At 41.5% G+C, this 19,542-nt stretch overlaps 1 long non-coding RNA gene and 1 other non-coding gene across 2 annotated transcripts; one reads left to right on the top strand and one right to left on the bottom strand.

The window, feature by feature from the left end:
* Positions 1-10,610: 10,610 nt before the first annotated feature.
* LOC130295856 (uncharacterized) lies at positions 10,611-15,450 on the bottom strand. Its single transcript, XR_008849027.1, has 3 exons — positions 14,765-15,450; positions 14,580-14,657; positions 10,611-10,689 (listed from the first exon to the last, which is right to left on the bottom strand). It is a non-coding gene; the product is annotated as an uncharacterized LOC130295856 (long non-coding RNA).
* Positions 15,451-18,652: 3,202 nt separating this feature from the next.
* LOC130295991 (U2 spliceosomal RNA) lies at positions 18,653-18,839 on the top strand. The gene has a single exon (XR_008849086.1). It is a non-coding gene; the product is annotated as a U2 spliceosomal RNA (small nuclear RNA).
* Positions 18,840-19,542: the final 703 nt, after the last annotated feature.

Below are 19,542 nucleotides of genomic sequence, written 5' to 3'. Positions count from 1 at the left end.
CATTACCAGAGTGGACGAGGACCATTGTTACTGGCCCTCCCCAGACTAAAAAACACCAGCCTGTTAACAACTAGGCCCAGGATCACCATTTTGGATGCTCTGGGCCTGTTGGTACCGGCTCTTCCCGGTACCTCGTTTTAGGTTGTGAACTTGGTAATAATTGGAGGTTACCGCTTCCTGGTTATTTATTTTTTAGCACAAACGCTAATCCCTGCGTTTGTAATAGACTACATCTATACGATTGGTTCCACTACTAAACCGTATAATATAAATTATTAAAAAAAAAATTATAACATTTTAGAGAAATAAGCACTCCCCTCCATTTTATTGTTTTTATACCAAAATAAAGGAGAGCCAGCTACATAGGCAACTGAATGCAAAATTGTATTCCTCACAATTAATGAATCTGAAAATAAAACATAATAATTTAATTGTGTAACATGGTATTCAAAATACATATTAACAGGGTAGAGGTGGCGCTATATGGTGTGGTTCACATATATCAGGTATCCTGCATAGGTGGTCTCACCCTAAATATTGACACAACTGATTGAATAACTTATGAAAACTCGGCATAAATTGTATTGACTCATGCGTCCATTGTTTCTTGCCAATGGACAGGTGAAAGCAGAAAGTTGTGTTACCCTGTCATAAGCCCTCCATCATGTCCACCCATCTGGCATTAACCTCCCTGGCGGTATGATTCTTTCTGGAAATTTGTACCAAAAGCGGTACAATTTTTTGCACTGAATCTCACATCTCCCCCCCCGCCCATTTCACATCTCCCCCATCACATTCCCCCTCCCTTGTCACATTCCCCCTCTCCCTTGTCACATCCCCCCCGTCACATTCTCCCCCCTCCTTGTCACATTCTTCCCCCCTTGTCACATTCTTCCCCCCTTGTGACATTCCCCCCTTGTCACATCCCCCCCCCCTTGTCACATCCCCCCCTTGTCACATTCCCCCCCTGTCACATTCCCCCCCTTGTCACATTCCCCCCCTTGTCACATTCCCCCCGTCACATTCCCCCCCTGTCACATTCCCCCCCTTGTCACATTCCCCCCCTTGTCACATTCTCCCCCTTCATGTTACATTCCCCTCCCCCTGTCAAATCCCCCCCTTGTCACATCCCCCCCTTCATGTCACATTCCCCCTCCCCTGTCACATTCCCCCTCTTGTCACATTCCCCCCCTTGTCACATTCCCCCCTGTCACATTTACCCCCCCCCCCTTCATGTCACATTCCCCCCCCCCTTTGTCACATCCCCCCCTTCATGTCACATTCCCCCCCCCTTGTCACATTCCCCCCTCTTGTCACATTCCCCCCCCCTTGTCACATTCCCCCTGTCACATTTCCCCCCCCCCCTTCATGTCACATTCCCCCCCTCCCTTGTCACATCCCCCCCTTCATGTCACATTCCCCTCCCCTGTCACATTCCCCCCTCTTGTCACATCCCCCCTTCATGTCACATTCCCCTCCCCTGTCACATTCCCCCCTCTTGTCACATTCCCCCCCTCCCTTGTCACATCCCCCCCTTCATGTCACATTCCCCTCCCCTGTCACATTCCCCCCTCTTGTCACATCCCCCCTTCATGTCACATTCCCCTCCCCTGTCACATTCCCCCCTCTTGTCACATTCCCCCCCCCCTTGTCACATTCCCCCTGTCACGTTTCCCCCCCCCTTCATGTCACATTCCCCCCCCCCTTGTCACATCCCCCCCTCTGTCACATTCCCCCCTTTGTCACATTCTTCCTATCCCCCCCTTGTCACCTTGTTCTGCAGCAGGATACACTGGGTTTGCCGGGCAGTTTTCAAACCTAGTGTATTTGCTGCAGAACAAGCCCTTTCCCCCTTCAGCCAATCACAGGCTTTACACCACTGCGGCCTGTGATTGGCTGAAAAGTGAAAGGTCCTGTAAGATGAATAGAGCAGGGACCAGAGCGCACGGAGGGGAACGGCATCTGCAGGGACCGGGATTAGGTGAGCAAAAGGTTTTTTTATTTTACTACTTTTTCCTTTTACATTTAGCTCAGTGTTTTTCTGACAGGGTACCTCCAGCTGTTGTGAAACTACTACTCCCAGCATGCCCGGACCGCCTTTGGCTGTTCGGGCATGCTGAGAGTTGTAGTTTTGCAACAGCTGGAGGCCCCCTGGTAGGGAAACACTGACTTTTAGTATTTTTCTTTACCTGCTCTGGCCGGCCCCCGCAACGCGAGCCAACCAGAGCAGATAATCGCTAGTTTTCCCGGGGGGCCGCATCGCTATATCGCATTGCTTTTGCGATATATCGTGCAGCCCGGCCGGGAACTCTGTAATTCTACCCCGAGCGTGACTCGGGGTTACCGATTCTGGCAGGGAAAATTAACCCCGAGTCACGCTCGGGAATACCGCTCAGGAGGTTAAATTTAGATTCTTGATGAATGTGAACTGTCAAAAAGAAAAGATTGGTATCAGTTCTTGCATGATTTTACCCGCAAATCACGCCAGAGGGAAACTTTGCAGGACATCAATTTTGAGGCAGGATGGTTGGACATCTGAGAGGGCACCTGACAGGGTAACACATCTTTATGCGTTACCCTGTCCACTGTCTTGAAAAAATGGACACCAGATGCTATACTACTTATAATAAGTGGTCATCTGTTGTGGCGTCAATTGTGTCAATATTTATGCTTTAACCTATGTTCACTAGAGATGAGCGAACTTACAGTAAATTCGATTCGTCACGAACTTCTCGGCTCGGCAGTTGATGACTTTTCCTGCATAAATTAGTTCAGCTTTCAGGTGCTCCAGTGGTCTGGAAAAGGTGGATACAGTCCTAGGAGACTCTTTCCTAGGACTGTATCCACCTTTTCCAGCCCACCGGAGCACCTGAAGGCTGCCGAGCCGAGAAGTTTGTGACGAATCGAATTTACTGTAAGTTCGCTCATCTCTAATGTTCACCATAAGGTGTCTATGCATTCAATTTGGAACAAGTTGTGATACATAGATCAAAACCATAATTAGGAAAATGATGTATTGGTCTGTATGTCAATGTGACATTTTCCTTTTCATTTTTCAGAAGACTCATCTACAGCTATCTTATTTGTGTTTATTGTCGACTACTCTACAGAACAGCTATACAGGTTGGCATTTAATAATACATACATAATTGTATTATGTAATATAAACTAAATGTACATAAAAACATTTTTTTGTTATAATCAATGTCTTAGCATTACATGTAGCTGGCACGGACGTCACTGTGCCAATGTAGCCGAAATAAAACGTAAAAAGGAGTTTAGTAGCTGTGCTGGAGTCCCTCTATTTTCTGCCCAATATACCCTGTCGTCACAGCCCTGCTGTATGAGTGATATTTAGTGGGGTGGGGGTGAGTACTGAGTTATTCAGGGGCGCACTGCTTTACTTGAGTCCTCCGCTGTGGAACTCTTTTACCCTTGCAGTGCTGTTACAATATTAACCAAGTTTCAAGCGGAATGAAGGTTTGCCAGTATGTGCCTCTTGCTGGAAAATGCAGATGGTGGTGTTATTGGACTAGGTTCAGGGACCAATGCCACGATTTGGCTGGACAGCGGTGATGTTGTGATCAGTGGAGCGTGCTCTCAGTTCTCAAGTGAGACGGTAATGGCTTCGTAATTGCATGTACTACTATGTGTATAATATTTTGGTATTGGTGTGTGCAGTCCTAGGCTACACACATTTATGGAAGCCACATCCCCATTTTCAAAAGCGATTAGTAGGGTTAACTTGTGATAAGTTGTCATTTGTTGTGTTATAAATTTTGTCTATTTAGGCTTAGTTCACCTATGGTGTCTATGTGTTACATTTTTTAAAACTGGGCAACATAGATCAAAAATCTAAGTAATAAAATGATGTTTAGTTCTGTGTGTCAATGTGACATTATCCTTTTTTGATTTTTTTCAGAAGACTCATCAACAGCTCTTTTCTTTTGCTTTATTGTCTACTACTTATCAGAGCCGCTTTTCAGGTTTGCATAAAAATTTTACATAAAGTTATGTAATACATAAATATAGTGTGGGTGATTTTAGAACATCTTGTCCTGATGTGAAGCTGAAGAGTGTCCCATGGCAACTGTTCAGATCGCTTCTTTCATCAAAAAAGCTATATGATTGTTTGCTTTGGGCAACCCAACAACCTTTAGATACATAAATGTATTTCCTCTTCATGCCACACAGAGGTAATAAAGGGGCAATGAAATAGTAGGGTGAAAATTAGTAGTAGATATAGTGGCGGATCAAGGTGAAATAATATGGCACAGTGGTTAAAATCATATGGGGTGGTGGTTTTAGTAGATTACTAAAAGGCTCTCAGATATTCTACTGTATTTAAGGGTTTTATAGTTATTTATAATCTTCATTTAGTACATGACACTACTCTATAATTTATAAAGATTTTTTTTGCCTCTATTCACAATAGGGAACATCTTCCACTAATGGACACTATTTTATTCCACGTGATTCTGCACCATTCTTAGATTATAGTGGATACTATCTTATGCCTCAGTTCAATAATGTAATGCTCCCGCACTAAAATTATTTAGAAAGCTTTGTAAAATTTTGGAAGGAGTTACATTACTGTACTAGTGAACTAACATATTAATCTTGTATTTATTATTTGAATGGTGCTTTTTCAATAAATATTATTTTTCAAATGTTCTCCTAGAAAATAGAAACATAATGTAATTTTAATATTTTTATATAGACATATTTAGTATTTATTTTAAAATCCATTATTCCATTTTCTTCTTTAGAAAATGCCGGGCTGCATTGTCAATGGTTGCAAGTCAAGGAGCGTAAAAGGCGACCATAATATCATCATGCATTCCTTCCCAAGAGAGAGGGATCGTATCATGGCATGGCTATTGGCTACAGATCAAGAGTTTCCCAAAATTGATGAACTGGTTGACCACATTCATCTCTCTAAAACGAACAATTATCGGCTCTGCTCAGCCCATTTTAAAACTACTGACTATACCTTTAATCCAAATTCAGGAAAACAGAGGCTCACCCCCTTTGCCGTTCCTAGTATTTTCCTACACGGGATATACAAGTTCAAGCTGCCGAGGCAGTTGAGGCTGAAATCCTGAATCCTCAAAAGAGGAAAAGATTGGATGAAGACGTAGCTTCAACCAATGGTTTAAAGCCAGGGGAAATGTGCCCAACCTGCCGAAATATTGTACCTCATGTTAACCCAACTGAAACGGAGCCACAAGCCTCAGAGATAACGAAAAAGGAAGCAGCAACTATATTTGACAGGAATTGGGGAACCGGAAATCAGTGTATACAAGTAAAACCTACAACTTTCTCTATAAAAATACAATGCAGAAGACTGGTTAAAAAAAAAATCTTGAGAAAAAAAAAATCAAGACAAAGCTTGGTATTTGGAAACCTGCCTTCGGAGCCATTGCAAGGTGCCAGTGTAATATTTTCGACTCCGAAAAAAAATATAGGACCAACTGGATCAGCAACTCTTAACAGTGTACCTGAGTTTCAAGAAAGTTGTAGAGCTAGACACGAACTACTACCTGCCACGCTTTTATCCGAATTGACAATTTCACCTATACAACCTATTGAAGACCCTGAAGTCACTGTTATTGTGGAGGAATCTACTCTGCATGCCCCTATATCTGTTTTAGAAGTAGATAAAAGTTTATCAACAATCACAACTCCAGTCTCAACAAATGAAAGTAGTTCAAGTGATGATGAGGGAGACTCAGTTCATTCAGATGATGAAGACTACGAAGAAGAGGACAGTCAGCATGTGCTGAGTGAAAAATTTGTAAATGTAAATGTACCACATCATGAAGAAAGAAAATTCATAGTTTATGAAAGCTGTTTGGACACATTACTATACAAGATGCCTTGTACCTCTAATCCACCCTGCAACAAAAAAATACTAAGAGTGTATAAAAAAACAAAGGGATCATATATTTCAGTCTTTGCTGAATTCGAGGCCAAACATTTAAAATGCATATGGCAGAGCCAGCCCCGATTGGGAAAGAAACCATTTGGAAATTTACAGTTAGCTACTGCTATCATTACTAGTGGAAACACTTACATCAAAATCCAACAGTTCCTAAAAATATTTAATATTTTGGGAATTAGCCAGGCTACTTACTACCGTATCCAAAAAATATATATATTTCCTGCAATTGAAAATTCTTGAACAATTAATCAAAAATTAGAAATGGAAAAAATATCACAACATGCAGTATGTGTTGCTGGAGATGGACAATGTGATTCACCCGGGCACAGTGCAAAATATTGCATATACACATTGATGGATGTAGAAACTAACAAAATATTGAATTTCAACATTCAACAAATCGGTATTGGTTTATCCTCTGTTGCCCTTGAAAAAATAGCGTGCAAGAATGCCTTGGAATTTCTACTGCAAAATAAAGTGGACATAGACATCATTTGCACTGACCGGCACATATCCATCAGAAAAATGCTGCGTGAGGAATATAAAACAATTGGTCACCAGTTTGATGTCTGGCACTTAGCGAAATCTATTGGAAAAAAGCTACTTGCCGTCAGCAAAAAAAAACAAAAAACTGCCAAGATTTAGCAGAATGGATAGGACCAATTAAAAATCATTTATGGTGGAGTTCTAATACTTGTGAATGCAATCCAGATGAACTTGTAAACAGATGGAACTCTGTCTTGTACCATGTCACCAACGTTCATTTTTGGAAGGATGATAATGGTCAGGAATCATCTTGTCATCATGACCAACTCCCTGAGGACATTCAGTCCACCCGAAAATGGTTAAAAAAACAAAGTGCCTGTTATGTTGAACTTGGAAAAATTGTCATGGATACAAGACTACAAAAAGACCTTAGACATCTTAGCAACTTTTGTCACACTGGAGATCTGGAAGTGTTTCATAGTTCACTAACAAAATACAGGCCTAAAAGACTTCATTTTAGTACAGACAGGGTGTATGCTCGAACACAGCTTGCTGCTCTTGACCATAATTATAATGAATAGAGTGCAAGCAGTTGTTACAAGAGAGACTGAAACTAGCGGACCTTTAGGCACACCGAGGTACAATCTTGCCTATTCAAAAGCCCGGAAAGAGTGGTTTGTACGATCAGTGTATGAGCCAACCACTCAGGAATTCGTCTCGAAAATCATGCAGGATGTAATGGGACTTGCTGATGGAAACATTTCCATAGACTGGACCTCTCGCCGGTCAACAATGCCTTCTAATATAGCACCAATTGAAAAACCAGACAAACAATCAATGGTTGAAAAACACCACTCAAGATTTAAATTTTTTACTTGTTTGTTATGTGCTATATACTTGTTTATGTGCTATATTGTTTAACATGCATATTCATGTATATTTTCATGAGTAAAAAATACTTTTTTTTATTAATGGTTTATTATTATAGTGTTGTTTATTAAAAAATATTATTACTACTTGTTTTTGTGAAATGTTTTCATTACAGAAAATAAATTTTAATCATCAATTGTTAAAAAAAAACGTAAATCAAAAATATTCAGTTTCTAAGGAATTAATATTTTTTTTATATGCCATATAAGACTACCTTTAAACAAGGTAAAATTTTATAGAAAACCGGGGGTTATCTCATACGCCAGGTGCTGCAGCTGGCCGAGATACAAGGAGTATGGATTATCTATTTTTCAGTTGGTATGTATTTAAAATTTCTGCTTTATATAGCAACTGACAAATAATATCTTCTCTACTTTGAATTGTTGCCATCTTGACTATTTATTCCACACACAATTCTTCACTGTTAAACATGCAAAACAAACACATTAGGATCCGCAATTATTTTACGTGGGCAACAGAGGGGTGTACATGGGTGACAGAGGGGTGTAGAGGAGTGTATATGGTTTATAGAGGGGTGTAGAGGAGTGTACATGGTTTATAGAGGGGTGTAGAGGAGTGTACATGGTTTATAGAGGGGTGTAGAGGAGTGTACATGGTTTATAGAGGGGTGTAGAGGAATGTACATGGGTAACAGAGGGGTGTAATTGGGTAACAGGGGTGTAGAGGAGTGTACATGGGTGACAGATGTGAATAGGGGGTAGACATGATTGACGGGGAGGGGGAACATGTGTGACACTGAGGACAGGAGGATGAACATGGTGACACGGGTGTGGACGGGGGGGGGGGGGGGTTGACAGTTGGGGTGGGTAGAGGGTGGACCTGGGTGACACCGCAGTGACGGTGGCACCGCAGGTATTACAGCTTCTTCACCATGGCTCCATTTTTGCCTCACTGGGCCGCAAGGGGGAGTGGGACACTGTGCGCAGTTCGCACGCAGGCTTCCCTTCCACCCTGCGCCGTCAGTCATCAGCGAGCATGCCAGGGCTGGAAATAAAAAAATCAACGGAAAAATAAACTCCAACAATGGGAAGTGTCAAATGGAATAGCAGTGTGCCGACCACGTTTGGGAAATGACTGGTGTAGACAGATTAAAATAGACAAAATAAAATAACCACCATAAAAATTTAAATAACTAATTAATATAATATAAATAACAAGATAAATAAACATAAAAAAATTGTAAACAATAAAAGTGCAATGTAAAACTGTAATAACATGAAAAGTGCAGAAAGTAAGTGTCATAGTGAATCAAACATCAGCAGCCATGTCACTTGCTGGGTATTCATCAGGCCAGTGGAATCCAATATATTGCCCGTCAGGATCTGGAAATTCAGACCTAATAAAATTGACGACACGTCGTTTAGGCCCAAGGATTCCATGCGCAAAACAAGAGTAGGATCTATAAGCGGACTTGCGAATAACCCTACAAATAAAATAAGATTAAAATAGTGTAAAAATTATGAATAATTTACAGATATGTGGATTTAGATTCAAATTTCACAATCGTGGGGGAAGACTTATAAAGACCTACATCATGTTGTTACACTTACATGAGTTCATAAGGCTGTGGTGGAGCTAAAACCATGTGCTACCGTATCCCTGCCGTATGGTAAATCATTTCAATGAGCCGACCGGAGTGATCCTCAGTGAGGTTGGCTCATTTTTGTCCCGTATGCACTTTCAACCGTACCTAAAAAGGTGAAGTAAAACCATGGTCGACTATGGCTTTAGGTCTGTGGAAAAAGCGCATACAGGGCAAAAATGAGCCAACCATAATCGGCATTTCACTCCGGTCGGCTCATAGAAAGGAATTAACATATGGTTGCATATGGCAGGGATACGTGATCCCCCGGTTTTATCTCCCCCAGCCGTATACGCTAAAGTTTGTGTAAATGTACTTTGAGATTGGTAAATTATTTGCACACAAAAAAATAAATAAAAAATAAAATGAATTGTAATAGCAACTGCAATTATGTTCATGTAAACACAGAGAAATGCTGATATGCACATTTTTAATTTTTCAAGTTTTATGAAAAGGTCAAAAAAAGAGAGTAATATTTAAAAACATTAAAAAAAATGTTTCTAAAAAAGATATAAAAATTTATATACAATACAATATTATTACCTATTGCGATTTTTTAACAATTCTTTGGCACTTATCCATCCACTGAACTTTTTTCTTTAAATCTCAAGTTGACTAACTCCTCGTGTTGTAGAATACAAGTTAGTCCTTTATCAAAGTGGGGATTAAGAATATCCTCCTCCTGGCAGCAGATGCTCTCATCTCTTGTTGGCATAATTTTGCAATTTTGGCACTTGCACCAATGTGTATTCCCAATTCTTGGATCATTATAGTTCAATGTGGTTCAATGTGGATAAATGTAAAGTTATGCATCTGGGTACTAATAACCTGCATGCTTCGTATGTCTTAGGGGGGATTAAACTGGCAGAGTCACTGGTAGAGAAGGATCTGGGTGTACTTGTAGATCACAGACTACAGAATAGCATGCAATGTCAGGCTGCTGCTTCCAAAGCCGGCAGGATATTGTCATGTATCAAAAGAGGCATGGACTCAAGGGACAGGGACATAATACCCCCCCTTTATAAAGCATTGGTACGGCCTCACCTGGAATATGCTGTTCAGTTTTGGGCACCTGTCCATAAAAGGGACACTGCGGAGTTGGAAAGGGTGCAGAGACGCGCGACTAAACTAATATGGGGCATGGATCATCTTAGCTATGAGGAGCGATTAAAGGAGTTTCAATTGTTTAGTCTTGAGAAGAGACGTTTAAGGGGGGATATGATAAACGTATATAAGTATATTAATGGCCCATACAAAAAATATGGAGAAAAACTGTTCCAGGTTAAACCCCCCAAAGGACGAGGGGGCACTCCCTCCGTCTGGAGAAGAAAAAGTTTAGTCTCAAGGGGCGACACGCCTTCTTTACCGTGAGGACTGTGAATTTATGGAACGGTCTACCTCAGGAACTGGTCACAGCAGGAACAATTAACAGCTTTAAAACAGGATTAGATACATTCCTGGAACAAAATAACATTAATGCTTATGAAGAAATATAAAATCCTATCCCTTCCCCAATATCGCGCCACACCCCTACCCCTTAATTCCCTGGTTGAACTTGATGGACATATGTCTTTTTTCGACCGTACTAACTATGTAACTATGTAACTATGTCACCTGGGATGTCATTGATGCTTGGCCACTCTGGATCGTTTTGGAAAGAGTGCTCATGTAGCTCGCCATGTAGTACTGCCTTTTTTCTTAGTCTTTCCAGAAGAGCTTTTCGTTTCTAAACATGAATACAAAAAGATAAAAAATTGTATACAATAAAAAAATGTAATCCTCTTGAACAATATATTAAATGGACATAGAGGTGTCACAAGAAATTTTGGGGACCACTTACAGTAGCCCTATGGGGGACTGTTTTATCCAAACCCACCAGTTCCTGCTAAAATGTTTGTGCAATGCATCAAGCTACAGACAAAATAGGAAAGTACAGAAATTTAGGAATAAATTAACCCATTAAACATTATCATTTTGGTGAGTCAGAATACCATTGGAGGCTGAGTATGAAGTCAGCCTCCATGGTCTATTGTTGGTGTATAGGAATGAATGGGCTAGATCTATAACATTGAGATTTTTTGCCCATTGAATTCAATGGCCCATTGTGGTCTATGGAGATCCTGTGTCAAATGAAGTAGGAAACTAAACAGCAGGGTACTGGTAGTAATATGTATGGGAGACCCTGGTGTGGGTTCAATTACTGGGTTCAGCTCAAGTTGTGTGATTATTCTTTAATTAGGTTTGACAGATATAGGTCAATTGATACTTTGAACCGTGGAAACTAGGTTGATTGGATACCATAAATGGGCAACTAGGTTAATTGAAAAAGGAGGTAATGTGTTGTATTCAATTGACCTAGTTCACAAAAGTTCAAACTAATATGAGTATAATCACAGAACTCTATGGGGGAGATTCATCAAAACCAGTGTAGAGGAAGAGTTGTGCAGTTGCCCATAGCAACCAATTGGATTGCTTCTTTCATTTTTTAAAAGGCCTCTGAAAAATGAAAGAAGCAATCTGATTGGTTGCAATGGGCAACTCAGAAACTTTTCCTCTGGACAGGTTTTGATAAATCTCCCTCTATATCAACAGAGGAATTGAACCCACACCAGGGTCTCCCATACACATTACTAAAAGGACACTGCTGTTCAGCTTTCTTACAAGTTTACCACAATATCGCCATAGACCACAATGGGCCCTTGGATTTAAATAGACAAAAAATCACTATGTTATAGATTTATTTATTTTATTTATTTATTTATTTATATAGCGCATACAGATTCCACAGCGCTTACAATTATGGGGTACAAACAAAGACAAGTATCAGACATAAAATTACACAATAACTATTCAAACAAGAGGTGTGGGGATATGTTGAGGATATGTTGGGGATATGTTGAGGATATGTTGAGGCCAATTAGAGACTACTTGTAGGCCTGTCTGAAGAGATGTGTTTTTAAGCCACGTTTGAAACTATGGATGTTGTTGTTGAGTCTGAGGGATTTAGGGATAGCATTCAAGAGAACCGGTGCAGCACGAGTGAAGTCTTGTAGACGGGAGTGAGAAGTTCGGATTATAGAAGATGTTAGTGTGAGATCATTAGCAGATCGGAGAGAAAGTGTAGGATGGTAGACGGAGATGAGAGAGGAGATGTAGGGAGGTGCAGCATTGTGGAGAGCTTTGTGTGTGAGACTGAGGATTTTGTACTGTATTCTGGACTGAATTGTTAACCAGTGTAGTGACTGGCACAGGGAGGAGTCGTCGGTGTAGCGGCTGGAGAGGAGATGAGTCTGGCTGCGGCATTAAGGATGGACTGAAGAGGAGAGAGTTTGGAGAAAGGAAGGCCTATTAGTAAAGAGTTACAGTAGTCGAGACGGGAGTGAATCAAAGCAATAATGAGAGTTTTAGCAGTTTCAGTAATGAGAAACGGGCGGATTCTGGAAATGTTTTTTAGATGCAGGTGACAAGAACGTGAAAGAGACTGAATATGGGGAGTGAAAGACAGATCAGAGTCAAGTATAACTCCAAGACAGCGAGCCTGCTGCCCGGGAGTTATGGTAGTACCACATACCGAGATGGAAATGTCAGGGTTAGGTACAGTATCAGTTGATGGAGAAAAGACAAGAAGTTCTGTTTTAGAAAGATTTAGTTTCAGATATAAAGAGGACATGATGTCTGAGACGGCAGCGAGACAGTCACTGGTATTCTGTAGGAGTGCAGGGGTGATGTTGGAGGAGGAGGTATAAAGTTGGGTGTCATCAGCGTAGAGGTGGTACTGGAAACCAAATCCACTGATTGTTTTCCCAATCGGGGATGTGTAGAGTGAAAAGAGTAGAGGACTTAGGACCGATCCCTGGGGAACCCCGACAGCAAGGGGAAGAGGAGAAGAAGTAGAGCCAGAAAACGAGACGCTAAAGAAGCGGCCAGAGAGATAGGAGGAAAACCAGGCGAGAGCAGAGTCCTTGAGACCGATGGAGCGGAGACTACTGAGGAGGAGTTGATGATTCACAGTGTCAAAAGCCGCAGACAGGTCCAAGAGAATCAGTAAAGAGAAATTGCCATTTGATTTGGCCATCAGAAGATCGTCAGTGACTTTGGTTAGGGCCGTTTCTATGAATGGAGTGAATGGAGCGGAAACCAGACTGTAAGGGGTCAAGGAGAGAGTTCTCGGAGAGATAGCGGATAAGGCGGGAGTAGACCAAGCATTCCAGGAGTTTGGAGATAAAGGGGAGATTTGAGACGGGTCGATAGTTGGCTGCACAGGAAGGGTCCAGAGATGGTTTTTTCAATAGTGGGGTTATGATAGAGTGTTTGAAGGAGGAGGGAAAGACCCCAGAAGAGAGGGAGAGGTTAAAGATTTTAGTTAGGTGACAGCTGATAGCAGGAGAGAGAGACTGGATGAGGTGTAAAGGCATGGGGTCACTAGAGCAGGTAGTGGGGCGGGCGGAGGAGAGGAGCTTGGAAACCTCATCCTCCATTACAGGCTCAAAAACTGAGAGTGATGAAGAGGAGACGTGGCTGGGAATTGGATCAGAACTTTTAGGGGACTGGGAGAGGATTTCATCACGAATTTCATCGATTTTAGTTTTGAAGTATTTGGCCAGGTCTTCAGCACAGAGATCAGTGATTGGGGTCTGTACTTTAGGCCGAAGGAAAGAGTTGAACGTGTCAAAAAGGTGTTTAGGGTTGTTAGACAGAGAGGAGATGAGGGAGGTAAAATATGTTTGTTTGGCGAGGTGAAGAGCGGAGTAATAGGATTTAAGCATGAATTTATAGTGCAGATAGTCTGAAGAAGTCTTAGTTTTCCTCCAGAGATGTTCAGCACACCTAGAGCATCGCCTGAGAAAGCGGGTTGTTAGCGTGTGCCAGGGTTGCTGCCGTCTGTGTTGGGAGATTCGTGTTTTAGAGGGTGCCATTTGATCCAGGGTAGACTTTAGGGTGTCATGGTAATGTTTGGCTGCTAGATTAGGGCAGGAGAAAGAAGAGATTGGTGATAGTGAAGATTGTAGAAGATAGATGTAGCCAAGTGGTCTTCAAACTGTGGCCCTCCAGATGTTGCAAAACTAAAACCCCCAGCATGCCTGGACTGTGAGTGAGTTGTAGTTTTGCGACATCTGGAGGGCCACTGTTTGAACAACACTGATCTAGCCCATTCATTCCTATACACCAACAAATTAACCCATTAAACATTTGAGGTTTGTTTAGTCAAAATACCATTGGAGGCTGAGTATGAAGTCAGCCTCCAGGGTCTATTGTTGGTGTATAGGAATGAATGGGCTAGATCTATAATATTGAGATTTTTTGCCCATTGAATTCAATGGCCCATTGTGGTCTATGGAGATCCTGTGTCAAATGAAGTAGGAAGCTAAACAGCAGGGTACTGGAAGTCAGCCTCCAGGGTCTATTTTTGGTGGATAGGAATGAATGGGCTAGATCTAAAACATTATTTTATTTTATTTTTTTTATTTTGCCCATTGTGGTCTATGGAGATCTTTTGTCAAACGGGGTAGAAAGCTAAACATCAGGGCGCTGTTAGTAATGTGTAGGTTAGACCCTGGTGTGGGTTCAATTACAGTGTTCAAATGATCTTCAAGTGTAGCTTGTTGATATGCTTACCGGCGTTATTTCATGTATTGTTGCAGCTGTTTCCTCCTCACTGTCACTTTCCGTCTCCTGTTGAATACTATAATCTTCCTATTTAAAAAAAAAAAAAAGTGAATTAATATAATAATAAGTATTAAAAAAAAAAAAAAAAAATATATATATATATATATATATAAATAATAAAGAATATTAATTACCTCATCAGAAGATTCTTCAGGATTATATTCTTCATCCCTTTCCTCCTCTGCAGCGTATGAATATCCAGTTGCCTTTAGTAAATATATTAATAGAGTATGTAATAGCCTAAAGCAAAATTCTCCATTACTTGGTTTTGGTCTTGTTGAGATAACATGTTAGTGGCTATCATCCTTTTTCAGTACAATAATCAATTATACAAGGTTTAATAATACTCTGCACATTGTATTTATAGCGACAGCAAGCTAGGGCTGCTCAATATCATATTTTGAGCCTGCATGCTATGCACGCTCAGCTAAGCAAACTCATTATCATGTATTGAGTGTGCATGTTATGCACACTCAGCTATGCAGGCTCATTATCATGTACTGACTGTGCAGGCTATGCACGCTCAACATCAGGTATTGATCAGATAAGCACGCTAATTATTATGTATTGAGTGTGCATGCTATGCACTCTCATTATGATGTATTGAGCCTGCATGCTATGCACGCTCATTATAATGTATTGAGTGTGTAGGATATACATGTTCAATATCATGTATTGAGCATGCATGCTATGCACACTCATATATTAACGTTCATTATTATGTATTGAGTATGCATCCTATGGATGCTCAATGTAATATATTGAACATGCATGCTACACACTTTCATTATGATGTATTGAGCCTGCATGCTATGCATGCTCATTATCATGTATTGAGTGTTTATGCCATGCACGCTCAATATCATGTATTGACTGTGGATGCTATGCATGCTCAATAACATGTATTGAGCATGCATGCTATGCACGCTCATATATTCACATTCATTATCATGTATTGAGTGTGTATGCTATGCATGCTCAATATCATGTATTGACTGTGCATGCTATGCACGCTCATATATTCATGTTCATTATTATATATTGAGCATCCATGCTATGCACTCTCATTATGATGTATTGAGCCAGTATGCTATGCATGCTCAATATCATTTTTGAGTGTGTATGCTATGCATGCTCAATATCATTTATTGAAAATGTATGCTATGCACGCTCAAAATATTCACGTTAATTATGTATTGAGTGTGCATGCTATGCATGCAAAATATCATTTATTGAGCATGCATGCTACACACTTTCATTACGATGTATTGAGCCTGCATGCTATGCATGCTCATTATCATGTATTGAGTGTTTATGCCATGCACGCTCAATATCATGCATTGATTGTGCATGCTATGCATGCTCAATATCATGTATTGACTGTGGATGCTATGCATGCTCAATAACATGTATTGAGCATGCATGCTATGCACGATCATATATTCACGTTCATTATCATGTATTGAGTGTGTATGCTATGCATGCTCAATATAATGTATTGAGCATGCATGCTATGCACACTCATATATTAACGTTCATTATTATGTATTGAGTATGCATCCTATGGATACTCAATGTATGCTACACATACATGCTACACACTTTCATTACAATGTATTGAGCCTGCATGCTATGCACGCTCATTATCATGTATTGAGTGTGTATGCTATGCATGCTCAATATCATATACTTACTGTGCATGCTATGCATGCTCAATATCATGTATTCAACATGCAGGCTATGCACGCTCAAAATATTCATGTTTATTATTATGTATTGAGTGTGCATGCTATGGATGCTCAATATCAGGTATTGAGCATGCATGCTATGCACTCTCATTATCATGTTTTGAGCCTGCATGCTATGCACGCTCATTATCATATATTGAGTGTGGATGGTATGCACGGTAAATTTCTGATTTTGGACTCATTTGGGACTTTGGATCACTATCTATATTGTAGTGCTGCGGTTTTATTGAGTAACACAGGATCACTCCAGTATAGATGGTGAGCAAAAAAAGCACATTTATTCCATTGGGGGGAGGTTATGGTGTTATGTGCAATACAGTCTAGATGGTGATATAAATTGTGAATTCATTCCATCAATAAATATGCACAATTTTTGAATGGAATAAAATCTTTTTTTTTAATCACCACCTATCCTGAATTGCTGAGGTGTTCCTAATGCAATAAAATATGCAATCAGTGAGCACATGTACACGATAAAACCGCAGCAATGCAGTATAGGTCAGTGGTCCCCAAACTGTGGCCCTCCAGATGTTGCAAAACTACAATTCCCAGCATGCCTGGACAGCCGTTGGCTGTCCAGGCATGCTGGGAGTTGTAGTTTTGCAACATCTGGAGGGCCACAATTTGGGGACCACTGGTATAGATGGTGAAAAAAAAGAGATTTTATTCCATTACAAAAATGATGCATCATTTTTGAATGGGATAAAATCACTATTATTGACAGCATTTATAATGCACTGCTGGCTGCAGCCATTCATTTGGGAGTGCAGCTTTATATGAAAAAATAAATAAATAAATTCACAAAGCTGCAATCCCCAATGAATGGCTGCAGCCAGCAGTGCATTATAAATGGTGTCAATAATGGAGATTTTATCCCATTCAAAAATTATGCATCATTTTTGATTGGGATAAAATCACTATTATTCACACCATTTATAATGCACTGCGGTCTGCAGTCATTCATTGGGGATTGCAGCTTTGTGAAATTTTATTTTTATTGTTTTGGGCATATAATCAATTGTACTACCCACCATTTTGATATTATAAATTCCCTCAGGGCACAGTACAGCAGCTCCGTTCTCAGACTCTCCTCCTCTCTGAATGGTACGTGCAAAACTAAACAGAAAGGAGGAGACTCAGAGGCTGCCGTCCCTCCCAGCCTGTATGCGCGCCTGTATGCGCGCTCCCGACATTGAGCGCAGAATACAGCAAGATGGGCGGAAGTGGTGGCCGGCGAGGCTTCAGATGACGTCACGCCGGCCCGCCCGCCCGCCGACTTCCTGCAATCGTGAGACTGCTCAACTCTGAGCTACCGAAGAGGAGTGGAAAAAGGTATTGTTCTAATGTTTTAAGAGGATAAAAAAAACAGGGATAGATGTAGACAGTGTGAGGGAAAGATGGGGAGGGGGAATATGGACATTTTAGTTGAGGATAGCTACTCTTTAAGAGCACATACCTCAGCTCTTCAATAAAATATTTTTTTTTATATATCTATATATATATATATATATATATATATATATATATACCGTATTTATCGGCGTATAACACGCACTTTTTAGGCTAAAATTTTTAGCCTAAAGTCTATGTGCGTGTTATACGCCGATACACCCCCAGGAAAGGCAGGGGGAGAGAGGCCGTCGCTGCCCGCTTCTCTCCCCCTGCCTTTCCTGGGGTCTAGAGCCCTGCTGCCGGCCCTTCTCACCCCCTGGCTATCGGCGCCGCTGCCCGTTCTGTCCCCCTGACTATCGGTGCCGGCGCCGATAGCCAGGGGGAGAGAAGCGGCGCCGACAGCCAGGGGGAGAGAAGGGGCAGCGGCACCCATTGCCGGCGCCGCTGCCCCGTTGCCTCCCCCCATCCCCGGTGGCATAATTACCTGTTGCTATGCGCTGCACGGCGCGGCGCACTGACGTCATGCGCCGCGCCGTGCATAGCAACGACGCAGGGGACGCGCGCCGGAGGCCTGCAGCAGCGCGGACCCGACCCAGGTAATTATGCCACCGGGGATGGGGGGAGGCAATGGGGCAGCGGCGCCGGCAATGGGTGCCGCTGCCCCTTCTCTCCCCCTGGCTGTCGGCGCCGATAACCAGGGGGTGAGAAGGGCCGTCAGCAGCGCTCTAGACCCCAGGAAAGGCAGGGGGAGAGAAGCGGGCAGCGACGGCCTCTCTCCCCCTGCCTTTCCTGGGGGTTTATCGGGGATAGATAGATAGATAGATAGATAGATAAAAAAAAGTCAGTTCTGTTATGGTGAATATATTTATTGTGTGATTGACAATTGATTGGTAATAAAGGTTTTTTCAATCAAAAATCTGTTCTTATCAGTTTAATATCTGATACGTCCCCTATCTGGGGACCATAAATTAAATGGATTTTTGAGAATGGGAGCCGATTTGGAAACTTGCTTCCGTCGCCCAATGCATTGACCCGATATGGCAGTATCTTCGGGTACAGTGCACCACCCCATTCCAGTGTTAAAAAAGACAGATTCTTATTTAATCCTCTGTGGGTGCTGCTGCAGCTGTTGCCTGCCTTGTCATGTCAGTCAGACTGGCTGCAGAAGGTGCCGCTGCTGTCCAGACCCAGTACTGCTGAATGGCCTCCTTAATTGGATAAGCTCATCGTATCCTCACAAAAAAAAAAAGAGTTCCACAATTAGAGACCACAATAATGAGTTGCACTGACTGGTTTATGAACGTCTATCCATTTGGCGTTTTACTGACCATGTTTGCACACTGATTGATGTCATAAAAACTAAAAAAATAATAATAATACTAATCTAGCACACCTGTGCAGGTTTGACATGACATGATACGTAGCTGTCTTGCAGGTGGTGCTGAATCCTGTTAAATGATGTGAGGGTCTCATGGTTATTCACAAGGGTGCGTCATTGCTGTTGCTTGACCATGCATTGGTTCTGTGGTCAGTGAATGATAAAAACAAAATTTGCCATCCATTGATTGATGGGAAATCAGCCATGAGGCATTTGTTTTTAGAAACTGCTGCTCACAACCAATGTTGCAATGGAGTGTCTCCATCTGCTGGTGGTATTGGATAAGCATTAGTGCTATGATGGGGTCTGAAGAAGAAGAAGAAGATGGAAAAAAATTAATAAAAAAAAGAAAGAAAGAGAGAGAGACTGACTGAGTGAGTGGGTAAGAGAGAGA

This window comes from Hyla sarda, chromosome 11, assembly GCF_029499605.1.
Source record: "Hyla sarda isolate aHylSar1 chromosome 11, aHylSar1.hap1, whole genome shotgun sequence".
In the NCBI taxonomy this organism is placed as follows: Eukaryota; Metazoa; Chordata; class Amphibia; order Anura; family Hylidae; genus Hyla; species Hyla sarda.
The sequence above is the reverse complement of the archived record's forward strand: the minus strand, read 5'-3'. Positions and strand labels throughout refer to the sequence as shown.